This window comes from Sus scrofa, chromosome 1 (genome assembly GCF_054392235.1).
Source record: "Sus scrofa isolate SSC_HxYL_T2T_F1_AM1 chromosome 1, Sscrofa_HxYL_maternal_Yorkshire_Landrace_v2.0, whole genome shotgun sequence".
NCBI classification, from domain to species: Eukaryota; Metazoa; Chordata; class Mammalia; order Artiodactyla; family Suidae; genus Sus; species Sus scrofa.
Genome location: NC_139383.1, coordinates 239,496,184 through 239,512,677, shown reverse-complemented (window position 1 = coordinate 239,512,677; position 16,494 = coordinate 239,496,184). Strand labels below are relative to the sequence as shown.

The following is a 16,494-nucleotide window of genomic DNA, read 5'->3' as shown; positions in this document are numbered from 1 at the left end:
AGATATCTAATTTTTGACGTGAATCAAACTTTGGGGCTGCATATTAAATATGCCATTCTACACTGAAAACAGACTTGTGGTTGCCAGGGGGAGAGGGGTGGCAGAGGGAAGGATTGGGAGTTTGGGATTAGTAGGCACAAACTATTATGCATAGAATGGATAAACAACAAGGTCCTATTGTATAGCACAGGGAATTATATTCAGTATCTTCTGATAAATCATAATAGAAAATAATATGAAAATAATACATATGAATCTCTTTGTTATACAGTAGAAATTACACTGTAAATCAATTATACTTCAATAAAAATTTTTTAAAAATCATTCAAATAAATGTTGATGTTATATACAAAAATATGTACTTTTACCCTATTCCACATCTATCCCCCATGTCCTTTTTTCTTTTCTTTTCTTTTCCTTTTTTTTTTTTTAATGGTGGCAGATGATTTATTAAGCTGAGCCTTAGTACAGGTGCTGGGGCTTGCCCATGATGCTCTTAATGTACAAAGTCCGGATGTTCTGCCAAATTTTCTTGAGCAGTGACACCAGGAAGTTGACATCTAAGTGGATGTTGTACACAAGCTCATCATCTGTCATCTTCAAGTGGTCAACAGCCACTGCCAGACACAGCACCTTCTTCATCTGGAACTTGATCCTGGACTTCCCTTCATCAACTCTGGTCACCATATTCTCATTGTGGGTCAACAAGAAAGGGAACTTGCCAGGCTTATTCAGGCCTGGGCCCAGGATTCATGGGATATGCTTGATTAGAGACTCTGAAGCCAAAAAGGCGTCATACTTCTTGGCCAGCTTCTTGACCAGTTTCTTATTCTTTCTGAGTTTCTTCAGTGTTCCCATGTCCATGTGTGGGATATCCACAGCCTTGGCCTCACCGCAATGCTGCTAGTCTCCCAGAACACATGCGGAGAACTTGGGGTGGGGAGTAGACTTAAGCCTGATGGTGCCTGAGAAGCTTTTGTCCTTCTGAGGGTCATAGTTCTTCAGGCTGATCTGAAGCTCCACTGTCTCTAAAAACTTCTGGCACTTGCACTGGTTCCCATGCAGGACCTCCCACACAGCCTCCTATAGGGTGTCTGAGGAGACTTTGCTGCTCATGGTGCTTGGTGCTGCGATAACCAGAAAAAAGAGCCCTTTTTTCTCATATGCATGTGTAACGCCCTTTAAGATAAGATTTTATTCTAGTTTGTGGCACTCTTAATTTCATAAAATGCTAATTAAACCTTATTATCTACTCACTGTATCTTTTAAAAGGACGTAGAAAAAGTATTTCATTAGATTACTAAATACATTCCTCATGCTTGTTAAGTTCTAATTGGATAAAACCTTCACTGAAATTCCTGGAGAGCTGTTTTAGTAACTGAGTTTTTTTTTTTTTATTTCTTTTTTGGTTTTTAGGGCTTCACCCACAGCATATGGAGGTTCCCAGGCTAGGAGTTGAATCGGAGATGTAGCCACCAACCTACACCAGAGCCATAGCAATGTCGGATCCTTAACCCACTGAGTGAGGCCAGGGATTGAACCCACAACCTCATGGTTACTAATCTGATTCATTTCTGCTCTGCCACAATGGGAACTTCTAGTAGGTGAATTTCCATTGCAATAGCACATGCAACTGCCAAGTGACTAAGACCTATGACCCCAAATGGAGGACTTTGGAGTCACCAGTTCCTAATCCTCATGGGTGGCAAAGATCAGAAATAAAAATCACCAACAGGAGTTCTCCTGTGGCACAGTGGGTTAAGGGTCTGGAGTTGACACTGAAGCGGCTATCACAGGATATGTATCCAATAGGATATATCCAATTAGAGATCTGCATTCAAAATCATTTGAAGTAAAGTCACTTGAAAAAAGTTCTCTGTGGGTGCCAGGCTGTTAAGTTGGCATGGTGCATTCCTTCACTAAAAGCTAAGCCTCCTATATGAGGACCTTTTACAACAGTTATAGCTCTCTCTGTAGACACAGATAACTACCCTTTCCTTCTCCTTGTTGCTTCAGGCCTAATGGTGGTAATGACTTTCCCAGCGAATAGTCTCAGGTATTTACTTGCTTTTCTCCTAACTCTGCTCAAATACTTGGTTATAGTCCTTTTATCAAACTTTCCTCACTTACCTAATTTACCTGTACCATTTATTACCTGATTGACTGTTTCTTTGACAGGGTTGGGTATGTACTTCTCCTCCTCATTATTCTCCTCACTGGCTGGAATGCAGACATGACTGAGGCTGGAACAACCATCTCAATTTAGAACATTCTCGAAAGTAAACTCAAAATGGATTCAAGACCTAAATGTATGGCAGATAATATAAAACTCCTAGAGGAAAACATAGCTGAACACCCTTTGACATAAATCACAGCAACATCTTATTTTATTCACCTCCTAGAATAATGATAATAAAATAAAAAATAAACCAACAGGACCTAATTAAACTCAAAAGCTTTGGCACAATAAAGGAAACCATCAAAACAAACAAACAAACAAAACCCACAAAAAGACAACCCACAGAATGGGAGAAAATCTTCGCAAATGATGCAACTGGAAGGGGCCTAATCTCCAAAATATACAAACAGCTCATACAACTCAACAACAACAACAAAAAAACCAAACAACCCAATTGAAAAATGGGCAGAAGACCTAAATAGACAGTTCTCCAAAGAAAACCTGCAGATAGCTAGTAGGCACAATAAAAAAATGCCAAACATCACTAATTATTAGAGAAATGCAAATCAAAACTACAGTGAGGTACTATCTCTACCCGTCAGAATGTCCATCATTAACAAGTCAACAAATAATGAATGCTGAAGAGAGGTGTGGAGAAAAGGGAACCCTCCTACACTGTTGGTGGGAATGTAAATTGGTACATCAACTATGGAAAACAGTATGGAGGTTCCTCAGGAAACTGAATATAAAACTACCATATGACTTAGCAATCCCACTCCTGGGCATATATCCAGACAAAACTTTAATTCAAAAAGATACATGCACCCCTATGTTCAATCACAGCGCTAGTCACAATAGCCAAGACATGGAAACATCTTAAATGTCCATCAACAGATGAATGGATTAAGAAGATGTGGTACATATACATTATGGAATACTATTCAGCCATGAAAAGGTATAAACTAATGCCAGTTTTGCAGCCACATGTATGGAACTAGAGATTCTCATACTAAGTGAAGCCAGAAAGAAAAAGAAAAACACCATATGATGTTTGTGGAATCTAAATCAGGCACAGATGATCCTGTCTACAAAACAGAAACAGATCATGGCCAAGGAGAGCAGACTTGTGGTTCCCAGGGTGGAGTGGGGAGGGAGTGGGATGGACGGGGAGTTTGGGTTTAGTAGATGCAAACTATTATATTTAGAATGGATAAGCAATGAGGTACTGCTGTATAGCACAGGGACTATATCCAACCTCTTGGGATAGAATGTGAGAATATGATGAAAGATAGTATGATCTTTGATGACTGTGGACTGAGATGCCAGCTTTTTTTTTTTTTCTTTTTAAGTAATGACCCTAGGGTAGGGGTTGATCAGAGCTGTGACTGCTGGCCAACACCAGAGCCACAGCAAGAGGGATTCAAGCCATGTCTGCGACCTACAACACAGCTCACAACAATGCCAGATCCTTAATCCACTGAGGCCAGGAGTTGAACCCACATCCTCATGGATACTAGTCAGGTTTTTTACTGCTGAGATACCAGTTCTTGACTACTAAAATCTCTAACTGTTCTTTGACACTTCAGTCCTGCCACTGGGTATCCTCTTTTTGTGCACTGCTCATGTACCTCAGGGTCTGTTTCCTCTACACCAGATATCTCAACTTGCTCAGACTTCCTTAGATTTGGAGTGGTAGATCTCCTGAGGTAAGGGTGAGATTTCCATTTGGTTCCTGATCCTGCAGGGCAAAGTGACACTGTGGAGTCTCCTGCTTCCATAGTCACAAATGGGAAGTGAGAAAAAAAATATCTCTGCTCTTGGATTTCCCCTGGATTTATCTACCATCCCTCCCTGCTACAGCACTGAGGCCAAGAGTGGGGACAGCAAGACAAACATCTTATAACCTGTTTCCCTTCTTCCAATTTCTTCTTCCCATGATTCGTTGACATTGGTAGGGACTGGAGGTGCTCCCTTTCTTTACATTGTACCTGGAATCATCTCTACCCTATAGCTTATAAGGATTAAGCCAGCTAGGTCTCATGTGCTAATGAGAACATACAGGAAATTAGAAAATACAATTGATCATCTTGCAATGCATTCAGAAAAGATTCTATTTTTCTGGCAAAAGGAGAATCCACCTTTCATATAAAGCACTAAAGCCCATTGCTTTAGTTAATGTAGAGATCCCAGGGCAATAGAACTTTGGTAGAAAGAATCACCTGGAAATATTTTTAAAAATGTGATCCCATTGTACTAATATCCTTGGAGCCAAGCTCAGTGCCTAGCTGCAAGATTGTCGAAGGACTATAGGACAGCAAACCACCAGTCATTGTGAGCATGGCACTGAAGAAAACACAAATAGCTATAACTCAGGGTCACTCTCTTCAAGAGCTTGGGATGTATTTGGGGAGATAGCTGTTAAATACCAAATGAGTTGGGTAGTAGGTGTTTTAGAACAGTGCTTCTTAAAATTAATCCTCATAGGACTCTCCCCTGCTTCTTTTAAACTATAGAATCTGAATCAGTAGATCTGGGGTGGAATAGAGACTCTGCACTTCTAACATGCTTCCACATGATGCTGATGATGTGGGAACTTGGATCTTGTTTTGGGAAATGAAGTTAAAGAGGGCCAGGGAAAGAAAACTTTCACAGAGAAAGCAAAGATTGATCTGATCTCTAAACAATGCAGAAGACCTACAGAGAGGGAGAGAGAAAGGAGGAGGGAGAGACAAAAAAATAACAAAAGAAGCAGCCCACATAGGAGTGATGGTTTGGTCAAGTATTTGGATGCAGGACCATCTCCAATATGCCTAAGGGTTGGTGAGCAGACTAAAGGAAAACAGGGTTGGTGATGAGACAAAAAGAGATGGTGGAAAAATAGGTAGAAATGAGGTTCTGAGCAACTCGTGAATTGGGTGAATGGCACAAGCTGTGTCTGCCAGCAGTGTCATCAAATTGAAGGCCATCAGTAGGTTTTGATGCCTTAGCAACCTCTAGACAGAGAATGAATTGACCTGACTCAGACAAAATCCACACTAGAAAACCTAGTTATAAATAACTTCCCCCTTAGCCAAGCTAAGGAAGAAAGATTTCAATAGTTCCAAGAAAGAAAAGGAAACAATGCCTGCTGTGGTTCTTCAGCACCAGTCAGGCTTTCCCACTCCCAGATGACCACAGGGCTTCAATAAATTTCTTGCATCTTGAAGTCATAGTGATGACCACCTCCATAAATCCATCCCCAGTGCTTCTACACACCCCTTCACTAGAAACAGAGAATAAAGACAGGAGGGGAGGAGAGAGGCCCAAGTAGAGTTCTCTGTAGGGAATTATAACACTGAACCTGAAAATCTAAATTCAGGCCATTTTGATCAAAACACAGGAAGCACTAGTCATTATTCTTAACCAGTCTTTTCCACTAATAGATGGCAGGCAGCTGGCCACAGGGCTCTGGGAGAGAGTCAGGTAGTTCTATTTTTACCTCAGCACAGAAGGAGAAAAGATCTGGCCTGTTTACACCAAAGAGGCTGTGCTTGCCTCTGTGCCCTGGGAACAGCTGCCCTGCATTGGGGGCATTTGCTACCTCCCACACATATAGGTAAGATGACAGAGGTCTTTGCCTGCTCCTGGCTTTACCACCAGTGAAGATGGCAGGGCACATTGTTTCTGTTTGGTACAGCTGAAAGTCAACATTACTTAAGAGCATGAGGTTTAGCTGTCAAGATTTGCTGTCTAAAACAACACTGGTTACTGGTCTGTTGAAAAATCAGAATAGCCAAGAGTTTCTCTCTTCTGTGTTTACATCCCTTTCCTACTTTCCCAAGAACCCTCCTCAGCCTCATTCTCTTTGGGTATCTTCTCCCCTTCCCCTACTGCTTCTCCTTTGTTGTAGAGAAAAGAAATCAATAGTACAACAAACTAGATGGGCTGCTACCTTCAGGTGGAAAAGTTTGGTTTGAAATCTAGGCTCTGCCTTTCCCTTTCCAGTTTTAGACCTTGTGCTTTGACATTAGGCCTGTACTTTGTGGTACTTGGGCCCCACGAGTGGCTCATGGGTTGCCTCTGCCGCTGTATCTACTGTCAATACCGCTCGGAAGAGGCCTCTTTGTCAAATCACATTTTTCCTTCACCCTTCCAGCAGCTGCACTTGATAGTGGTGTTATTTGGAGAATACATAAGAAGCAGTGAAGGGCAAAGGCGGTGTACATGCCTCACACTGGTACCTAAAAGTAGGCATCGAATGGGCAACTGCCCACCCAGTGCAAGCAAGGGTTCTTAGAGAGCTTCCAAATGCCTCCCTAAATGGCCTTCTCTCCAAAGAGCAGAAGGACTAGGCTAAGACTCTTTTCTGGAGTTACTGTGCTCCTTTGAGAAACGATGCTACGTTAGCTCTACATACTCACTGCTATAGGACTCTGAGGATAGGACATAGGATATGTAAGTTTTGTCAGGGAATAAAGTTGGACAACTAGGAAGCAGCATGGGAGCTGTCAATACCTGTAAAAAGCTGGCAAGATGGAAGGCTGGAAGAAACCTTGCAGATGCCAGCTTCTTCCATGCAGGAGACAAATTACTCCCATTTAACTAATTACTAATTACTGATGTGTCATTACAAAGTCCTGGTGTCTCACATAGAGCCTTTCACTCTCACTTTGCTTAGTCCAATACACTTTGAAGTTAAAAGAGGCCACTTTTATTTACTGCTTGCCTCCTGTGTCCCTCACTTCCTGCTGCTTCTGCTAGTCATTTCTGAATTTGTCTGCCCACTATGGGGCTCAAACAGGAACCTTATAACACTAGACATGAAAGGGAAAGTTAGGGGCAGATGATCAAACACCCCCAGGGACAAAGACCAGCAGACATGAAGAGCAGAGGTGTCTGGGGCAGAAAATGTAGGAGGCAGTAGAGAAGTCAACATTCATAATGTAAGGGTGAAAACATCCACGTTGGAGTCAAATAAATTCAGAATTAACGGTTATCTAATCTTAGAATTTGAATGAGCACCCAGAGACTCTGAGGTCTAAAATCCCACCACCTTCTCTCACCCCTTGAACAGCTGGTAAATCCTAACAAGGTTCATGTCTGGATACCTCTCATCGTAAGAAAGTTCTTCCTTAGGCTCTCACTGTATAAACATATATAATGTGAGGCACACATGGTTTTAATTTTACCTCTAAAGTCAACTTTAAAATCTAAAAATGAACTACACAGTATATCATAAGGACACAAGTAGAATGTTGCTCAGATCCAGACTATTGGGCTTCAGTTCTAAATAAAGACACTCATTTTATCTTGCTTATGCTGATGTTCAGGAGTGTTGTTAATGTTTATATTTAGAAGCTTTTAGATTCAGAATGTAAAGACAGGAAAGCTCTGCTTTCTCCAAGCCAGTTCATCAGCTCAGAATATTACCTATTTATTCAACTCTGTTCTCAAATAAAACTAAAAATACCTAGATAACAAAGAAGAAAAGGCCTTTAGCTCCATGGTTGAATAAATTCTGCTCTAGGGGATAGTTTACGAAGAATTCATGTTTAATATACTTTACAGATTCTGAACCAATATCTTAAAAAATAGAATTAAATGTATGTTACTATTGAAGATCTCTCAAAAAGTATTAATAAATATTTTCTCTGTTTTCCTCGCTACAATGCTTTTCATTTTTAAAAAGTTTCAACATGTATTTTTCCCTCAAAACCAATAGCTGGTTTATGGAAAAGGGGGAAATCAGCCATGAGAAAGAAGGAATTCCTGCCATTTGTGTCAATGGATGGCATTAATACATGGGATTATTCGAATCACTTAAGTAATTCAATTTTAACTTATTATTGGCATTGCAACTTTGAATTATTTTAGAATTTGTTCCAGGGATAATAGTATACATTCTTAACTTTTCACAGTCTATATAAATATTGTACTACTTCATGTAATGCATAGAAACCTTAAAATCATACCAGTTTCTCTGGTTCTAGCAAACTTGGTGCTATAGTTGGTATATACATTAAATTTAAATACATTTAAAAATTACAAGACAATGTTCTGATATTTTGTTTTGAATAGTCCTATTTGTTTTTAAAAAATTAAATAGAAAAATATTTTATATTGACCAAAATATTTACCATTTCGGATATTCTTTACTCCTCAAAGATCCACATTTTCTTCTTACATCATTTCCCTTCAGACTAAAGAAAGTCTTTTAGCATTTCTTGTATTGAAGTTCTGTTGGCAATGAATTCTCTTTGAGTCATTTAATCTGAAAGTGATTTTATTTTATCCCCTAAGTGAAAAATAATTTTTTGTTGGATCTTTAGTTCTAGATTGCCATATTTTTTTCTTTCAGCACTTTAAAAGTGCCATTCTACTATCTTCTGGTCTTTATCTTTTATAATAAGAAGTATGAATTCATTAGAATTGTTCTTCCTTTATATATAGTGTATCTTTTCAAGATTCTATTTTTATCTTTATTTTTAAAATAAAAATTTACAATGATGTGACTAGGCATGATTTTCTTCATATATATTCTATTTGGAGATAGCTGGACTTTTTAAATTTTTAAATTGTTGCCTTTTACCAAATTTGGAGATTTTTAGCTAATTCCTTTTTATCTGTGTTCAAATTCACTTGTTCTTTCTTCTGTTATCTCTGTTCCACTATTAAATCCATTCATTAAAAAAAAAAAATCTCAGGAGTTCCCATTATGGCTTAGTGGTTAACAAATCTGACTAGGAACCATGAGGTTGTGGGTTTGATCCCTGGCCTCGCTCAGTGGGTTAAGGATCTGGAGTTGCCATGAGCTGTGGTGTAGGTTGAAGATGCGGCTCGGATCCTGAGATGCTGTGGCTCTGGTGTAGGCCAGTGGCTAGAGCTCTGATTAGACCCCTAGCCTGGGAACCTCCATATGCTGTGGGAGTGGCCCTAGAAAAGGCAAAAAGACAAAAAAAAAAATCAAAAAAATCTCAGATATTCTATTATTTCAGTTCTAGTATTCCCATTTTTTCCTACTTTTGATTTCTATGCCGAGAATTTCTGTCATTTCACTCATAAGAATATGTTACTCTGCCTCAGTGAACATAACTATAATAGCTAATTTCAAGTCCTTTCTGACAAACCCAACATCTGGTGTATTTTGTAGTTTGTATTTTTATATTACCTTTTATGAAAAACATTTTCTTGTTTGTTTGCTTGTTTTTGTTGTTACCAAATCATTTGGGATCATAACCTGACATTATGGATGTGATATTGTGGAGACTCTGGACTTTGTAGTATTTTTCTGAATAATGTTGATTATCTTGTTTTAGGGGGCAGGCTTGGTGATATCAAACTAAAAACTTAGTTTCATCTTAGCTATCCTGCACCATGTCACAGCCACAGCCTGCCAACAAGCTAAGTCTGTAAAATCAGAAAATTCACCCATGTCTTTTTCCATGTTTTGACTCCTCTCCAAAATATGCCTACTTCTGTTCATCTTCCAGAGCCTCTCTGTAGACCCATTATGTTGTTTGTCTGAGTCTATAGCTGTTCATCTGTGGGAGTGTTATTTTATTGGGACTGTCCATCACCATACTCAAAGCAGCAACTCCTGGAGGCCTGGTCTTAAAATCCCCAAAAACCTCTAGAAATAGGGAGTAAATGTGTGGGTAGAGAAGGGAGAAAGATTATTTATGCTATAATCATACCAATAATGTGTGACTCTCTAAGAAAATGATAAGAATCAAGGAGGAAGTAAGAATTCTTTGCAGAGATGTCCAGCAAATAATAGCCCAGCTAATCTATTTTGTTTTCATGCCCTAGCCATATGATTACTTCTAGATTAACTTAGTAATTGTCTTCAGTTAAAAAAAAAAAAAAGTAGAGATCAGCACTGCAGTACTAGCTGCCTGGGTGTACAAACTCCACAGCTCAATCCCCCCAGGGTTTACTCTGAGGTATCTGCTTTATACTAATTCTTCTCAACCCTTAAGCTGTGAGGTACCAATTTTTTCTTTGTTTCTGACTAGTATTTTTGTAAAATATCATAATGTGTATTTCATGACAATATTAACTTGCTATAAGCATTTATGAACATTTGATCTCAACTTTTGGATTTATCTAATTGGTAACTGGTAACAAACCACTAGTGAAGTGGTACCAGGTTGTAACAGGTTGCATCAAAAGCATCAAGTTGATCAGATTGCAGTAAATGGCTTCATAAACACACCTTTTATAAGCATCATTTCCTTCCCTGTCTCACTTGTCCACTTCCCTACTGGTATGTTTTGGGATCACCTCCCAAATAAACTACTTGCTCTCAAATGGTTGCCTCTGGTCTGCTTCTAGGAAAACCTGATCTAAGACATGAGAAAAATCAAGCTAAACTATCAAATATAACACTAATTGGAGTGGCTAGTACTGAGTCAATAAATAAATTAAAATGTTCACTTTTACTCAATGAAAAAGAAATTCATAAACTTTAGATGTTAAACCACTGACTAGAACCTTGGAAGTTGAAAGAAGAAACTAAAAATAAATGTGACTCAGACCCATAATTTCATTCTAAAGTGGGAAAAAAAATCTGATCTCAGAATTCTGATTATATGCTGCTACCGTCCATCTGATGAAAGGATGCCATTTTCTTTGTGAGTCATGTGATTTGATGATTTCCTTCATAATGTCATAGCAAGCCATCAAAACAATAACTTTTTTCCTTTGGCTTAAATTGTCACTCATCATTGAACATGAAATGTTTCTACGTCCAGTTAAAATATACATAGTCCCTTCCTTTTTGTCCTAAGATGACCTCTATGATGCTGGTGCTTAACTATAATCCTTCAGTGGGAAAAAGAAAAAGCATAAGGGACAAAGTGCAAAAGTATAATATAACCCGGATTTGAATTTTAAAGGTAGAAGGCCCAGGATAAGTTATTGGTATGGAAAATATCCTTTTTTTATTCAGGATGTATATTACATAAGGAAACTCAGCAAGGTTTTTAGCATAATGTATTGGAAAGTATATGGCTTTTGAGCTTCAATCCTGACTGCTCTGGCTTGAATTCTGATCTTGCCAGTTACAAAGTATGTAATACATGTAAGTTTCTGTAACAGATTTAGTGGCTGTATCTACCTCTTAGGGATGTTAAAATTTAAATAATATAGTAATGTATTTGAAAATATGCAGCTCAGTTGAAGAGATAAAGAAATTAAAAATTATTTCAATGCCTAGTTCTACACTGGGAAAAAAGTATGTAAAAGAAAGAGTATCACATGATATGGGTGGGGGTTAAGGACTATTCTAGTAAAGGTGAGAATAGTCTAGTGTTGTTTATCGTTCTACCAGATAAAATTTGCCAGTCCAAATTCTCCCTTCTCTGTCAACCGGAAGGGAGCTAGCTTAAATGGACTACAGTGCATTGAACAGGAACCTCTCTGGCTTTCTTTGATTGTGCTCTGTGGAATGAAATGAAGCTCAAAAAAAAAGAAAATCAAAGTAATGTCTGCTGCATATGAGGCCACAAGGACATTCAATGTAACCATATCATAAATCATCAAAGAGAAATGCCAGGGATGATCTATGCTTCTAGGACAGCTCGCCTTGTTTAATATATCTAATGCCACCATAATAGCGACTCTTTAGTTCCCCCTTTCCTTTGTTCAGTGGTAATTGTCCTTCTGCTGGACCATTCATCTCTCACAGAATCATCTCCTGACTAGGAGATTGTGCAACTGGCCTGAGTTATGGGTTCTCAGCCTGGAAAACCTTAGGTTTCAGTTTGGAAGTATTCAAAGTTGAAGTGAAGAGTAACCAAAAAGAAAGAATGAAAAAAAAAATGACCCTTGGAAAAGTTGGTTGAATAAGAGAATGAATATTTGATAAAAATTCCTTCAGATCCTGCTTTTTCTTTGATAAAGAATAAATAATGAAAGAACTAGTTTTGGAAAATGACTGAAAGAATATGACAATAGTGATGTAAAAAGTCAGAGAATGCCAAATCCTTTTACAATCCACAGATGGACTACAATAAAATCTTCATAGTGTAGTTTGAAGTCAGTGAATTAAAATGATCAAGTATATTTTCACCTGAAATCAGTGTCCTAAAAATAATATACAACCTGCAAAATTTCTTAGGATATTTCAGATTCACTAGGACTATTCAGAGCCATGAGGCTGCACCGAAACTTTAAAAGCTTTGGTTTTTCTCAAGTTGGTAGCTAAATCTCTCACTGGAGATCTATTCATGAACAAAAGAGATAAATAGATTTAGCCAAGAATTTGAGAGCAAAAATTGATCAAAATACAAAGGTTCAGTCCAAAAGAAAATTATGAGTGAGTAAAAATAGACTAAGTAGCATTAGTATTCTGATTTTACTTCACACACTACTTATGAATCCTTCATAAATAGACACACAAAAAAATATTCCAATAACACAACGGATCCAGCATAAGCCTTCAAAAGGAAAAAAAAAAATTAAAAGCTGAGAACAGAAAGTATTACAAGAGGATAAGGTAAGCACCCAGGGTAGCTGGTTAGAAACAGCAGGTATAATAAATATCTTCCTTGATGAGGGGCACAGTCAAACCTTTTTCTTGATTTGTAGCTACAAAAGTAAGATAGATTTCCTTATTCTCATTCACAGCAGTATGTGATATGAAGATAAAACCAGACTTTTCAGGGACTAGAACACATGCAATCTAACCAAAGCACTCACTTTATCTTCCAAAGTATCAAGGCAACAACAGCAGAAAGCAAAGCAATGTTCTGAGGATATGTAGCATTCAAGTTCCCTTTAAAATTCATACAGCAGCTCCTGAAATTTTTGCTATTTAAGTGATTCCATCCAAATTTTCTTTTCTTGTCTGGTGAGTTCATTTAAATTGATCATAAGCAGAGTTAATCATTACAAGTTGGAGCCTGTACTCTGAAAGGGGTGTGACTTAACATGATTTAATGCTAATTCTTGGCCCCCTCTCTCCTCCTTTTAAAGGACACATCTGGCCTCATGGTTGGAAAGCCCATGAGGATTCCTTCTGTCCTTTGAAGAGGAAGCAGAGCAATGAGTCTTGTTACCAGTCAGTCTCTCCTGATCTACTATAGAATACTGGGGGCAAAAGTCAGCAAAACTAGAAAGCCCTGCTTGGGTGACAGGCGTGAAGTTTAGCCCTTCAGCCTTGCACATCACTAAAATCTCTTCAGTACATTCAAAGGCATTCATTCTTTTGTTCCACAAATTTGCATTTGCTTTCTGGTGCTGACAATGCAACAATTCCAACACCACATGCAATCTCCTACCTTACAGGCTACATTTTTTTTTTTTTTTTTTGGCATATCCTAGATTACTGACATTTACATAGAGGTAAGACTTTGGAGAGGCTCAACTCATGATAGAAAACAAAGCCCATGCCTAAGTGGCCTGCTTTTCAATTCTCAATCCCCAGTTATTCCTGAAGCCTCAATTTCATTCTCACTGAGATCTGATAAGGAGCTGACTGTTTCCTGTAACAGTCATGGGAACATAAAGACAGCATCACATAAACCTTCCCTCCAGCATGCTCTGTAATTCAGGGAAGCTGACTGTGCACAGTCAGAACAGGTGGCTTCTACCAGGTAGAAGATTTGGTTCAGCACTTTAGCATTTTTCATCTCACATATAGTCACTGAGTTTAGCAGGAACCTCCTTGCTGAGTGTTCAGAAAAAAAAGAGCTGAAAGTCCAATACTCCCAGTACTAATCATTTGTTTATGTACTTCTTATAAACATCTCCACCCAAAGTGCTAACCCAGACAACTATGATGATTAAAGAAAAGATATACCAGTCTCCGCTATAGACATGGACTAAATGATTGAGGAGGTTATAATAGGGACAACAAACCATCCAACAAAGAAAAAAAGGTAAGACAACATAAGACTATGGTCTCAGAGGATAAGCCGAAAAGAAGGCTAATGTCTCAGACACTAGTCAAGAAAACTTGGGGAAGTCCAAAGTGGTTAGAGCGAGGGTGTTTCGTTAGTGGTACGAGCAGAAAAGAATGGAGTCCTGTGGATTACTGTGGGCTTTAAGGTTGCATAGAGCTGGGTCCACGTTCTGTTTTGGTCATGCCTTGGCTGTGTCATTTTTAATAAACTGTTTAACCTCTCTTTTTTTGTATCTAACTTCTGCTTAATTAAGCTACTTGCCATGACTGATTTTTTTTTTTATGGCTGCATCCATGACATATGGAAATTCCCAGGCCAGGGATTGACTCTGAGACACACTGCAACCTATATCATAGCTGCAGCAAAGCTAGATCCTTAAACCCATTGAACTGGGTCAGGGATTAAAGCTGCACCTCTGCAGCGACCTGGACTACTACAGTTGGATTCTTAACCCACTGTACCTCAGGAAGAACTACTTGATTTTTGTGTGCATGTGTGTGTCTTTTGTCTTTTTTGGGCTGCACCCATGGCATATGGAGGTTCCCAGGCTAGGGGTCGAATCGCAGCTGTAGCTGCTGGCCTGTCCTGTGCCACAGCAATGCAGGATCTGATCTGTGTCTGCAGTCTACACTACAGCTCACAGCAACACCAGATCCTTAACCCACTTAGCGAGACCAGTGTTCAAACCCATTCCTCTTGGTTGCTAGTTGGGGTCGTTAACAACTGAGCCACAATGGGAACTCCATCTTGATTTTTTTAAAAAATATTCCTTTATCCTTTTTTCGTGGGGGGCACCCAAATCACGCAGAAGTTCCCAGACTAGAGACTGAATCCATACCACAGCTGTAACCAAAGCCACAAAAATGACAATACTGCTGAGCCATGAGGGAACTCCTCCAAGATTAAGTTTTTTAATTATAAAATAGGGGTTATAATATCCACTACATAGTATGCATAGGGGAATAAAATGATACATAAAAGTTAGGTAAGATGACATAAATGTTACCAGAGCTGGGATAAGACCTAAACAGAAGCCACATGTTAATCTAATGGGGTCAGAGGCTACAACAATGAGAGATAACTTTAAACATTTATGATGAGGCCTATAAGAGTGAGCCTCAGGAGTTCTCTTGTGGTGCAGTAAGTTAGGAATCCAGCATTGTCACTGTGGCAGCTTGGATCACTGCTGTGGTTCAGTCCCTGGCCCAGAAACTTCTACATGCTGTGGATGTGGCAAGAAAAAAAAAAAAAAAAAAAAAAAAAAAAGCAGTGAGCCTCAGATACCCAGCTAAAAAGTTTGAGCTTAGAGTATGAAATAACTAAGATTCACAATTATGTGAAAAATATAATAGAAGAAATGTTTTTGACAGTTGGATTGGAGGTAGTGAATAACAGTATTTTTGATGAAAACTTACTATATGCCAGGAACTGTTTTAAGTGCATTAAGCATTATATTAGTTAATGATACTACAGAGAAAGAGAAGAGAATGGCTGGCTCAGGGAAAGCTGAGAGGCCAAGGGAGGAAGACAGTAGTGAGGGGATGAGAAGCGTAAATGGCATGGTGGCTATACATAGAGAGTTGGAAAAATATGACAGACACTTGGAATAGGGACAAAAGAGAGAAAAAGGTCACAGTGGTTTACACCAGAAGGCTAGAGAACATGATTCCTCAATTAAGCGGAAAAGTAATGGAAAGAGTTATGCCTAAGAGAACTTCCCAGAGATAATTCCCCTTTCCTGTCAACCTTGATTTAATTCTTGAGCCTCCTCTACTCTCCAGCTTTTCATACCTGTTGTGTAACTGTTAAAAGGAATCCTGTTGAATCTCTTGCATTTTTTGACAATGTGCACATGCTCCAAAGCCCTTTGATATTTTTAAGTTGTTGATTTCCTCCACTCACCCTAAAACTGATGTAGTTCCTTTTCTGATTTTTTCAATTTGCACTGTATCTTCACATACTAATTCTACAAAATACATGTGAAAACTCCAAAGAGGCAAAAGCACTACAGAACTCATGCATGACTTATTGAGAAAACCATTAAACTATGATCATTCTCAACTTTCCAGAAGAAGAAATAATTAAAAGTTGATACTGCAGTTTAGAAAGTAGAAAAAAATGTTTCTGAGCTAACTGACCTCCTGGGCTTCTCATTCTACAATAATTCTTTTATACAAAAGTCGTAAAATAGAGGTTTGCTTTTAGATACATGACAGACCCTTCCTAAGTCAAAAAAAATGGATCATAATTTTAATGAACACTGTGACACACCCATCAATTACCCTTGGATGTGAATATGACCATGTGAGTGTGCAAAAGATAGAAAGTGGGTAATTGCAGTCAGCATATTCCTTCACATCAGTCAACAGTTGTCAAGAACCTAAATGACCATAGTAGATATAATTAATTTTGTGTCTAAAAAGAACCTCA

General features: G+C 38.6%; 1 pseudogene; it reads right to left on the bottom strand.

Moving 5' to 3' along the window:
* Nucleotides 1–462: 462 nt before the first annotated feature.
* On the bottom strand, nucleotides 463–1,116 carry LOC100158177 (large ribosomal subunit protein uL1 pseudogene; annotated as a pseudogene).
* Between the last annotated feature and the right edge of the window lie 15,378 nt (nucleotides 1,117–16,494).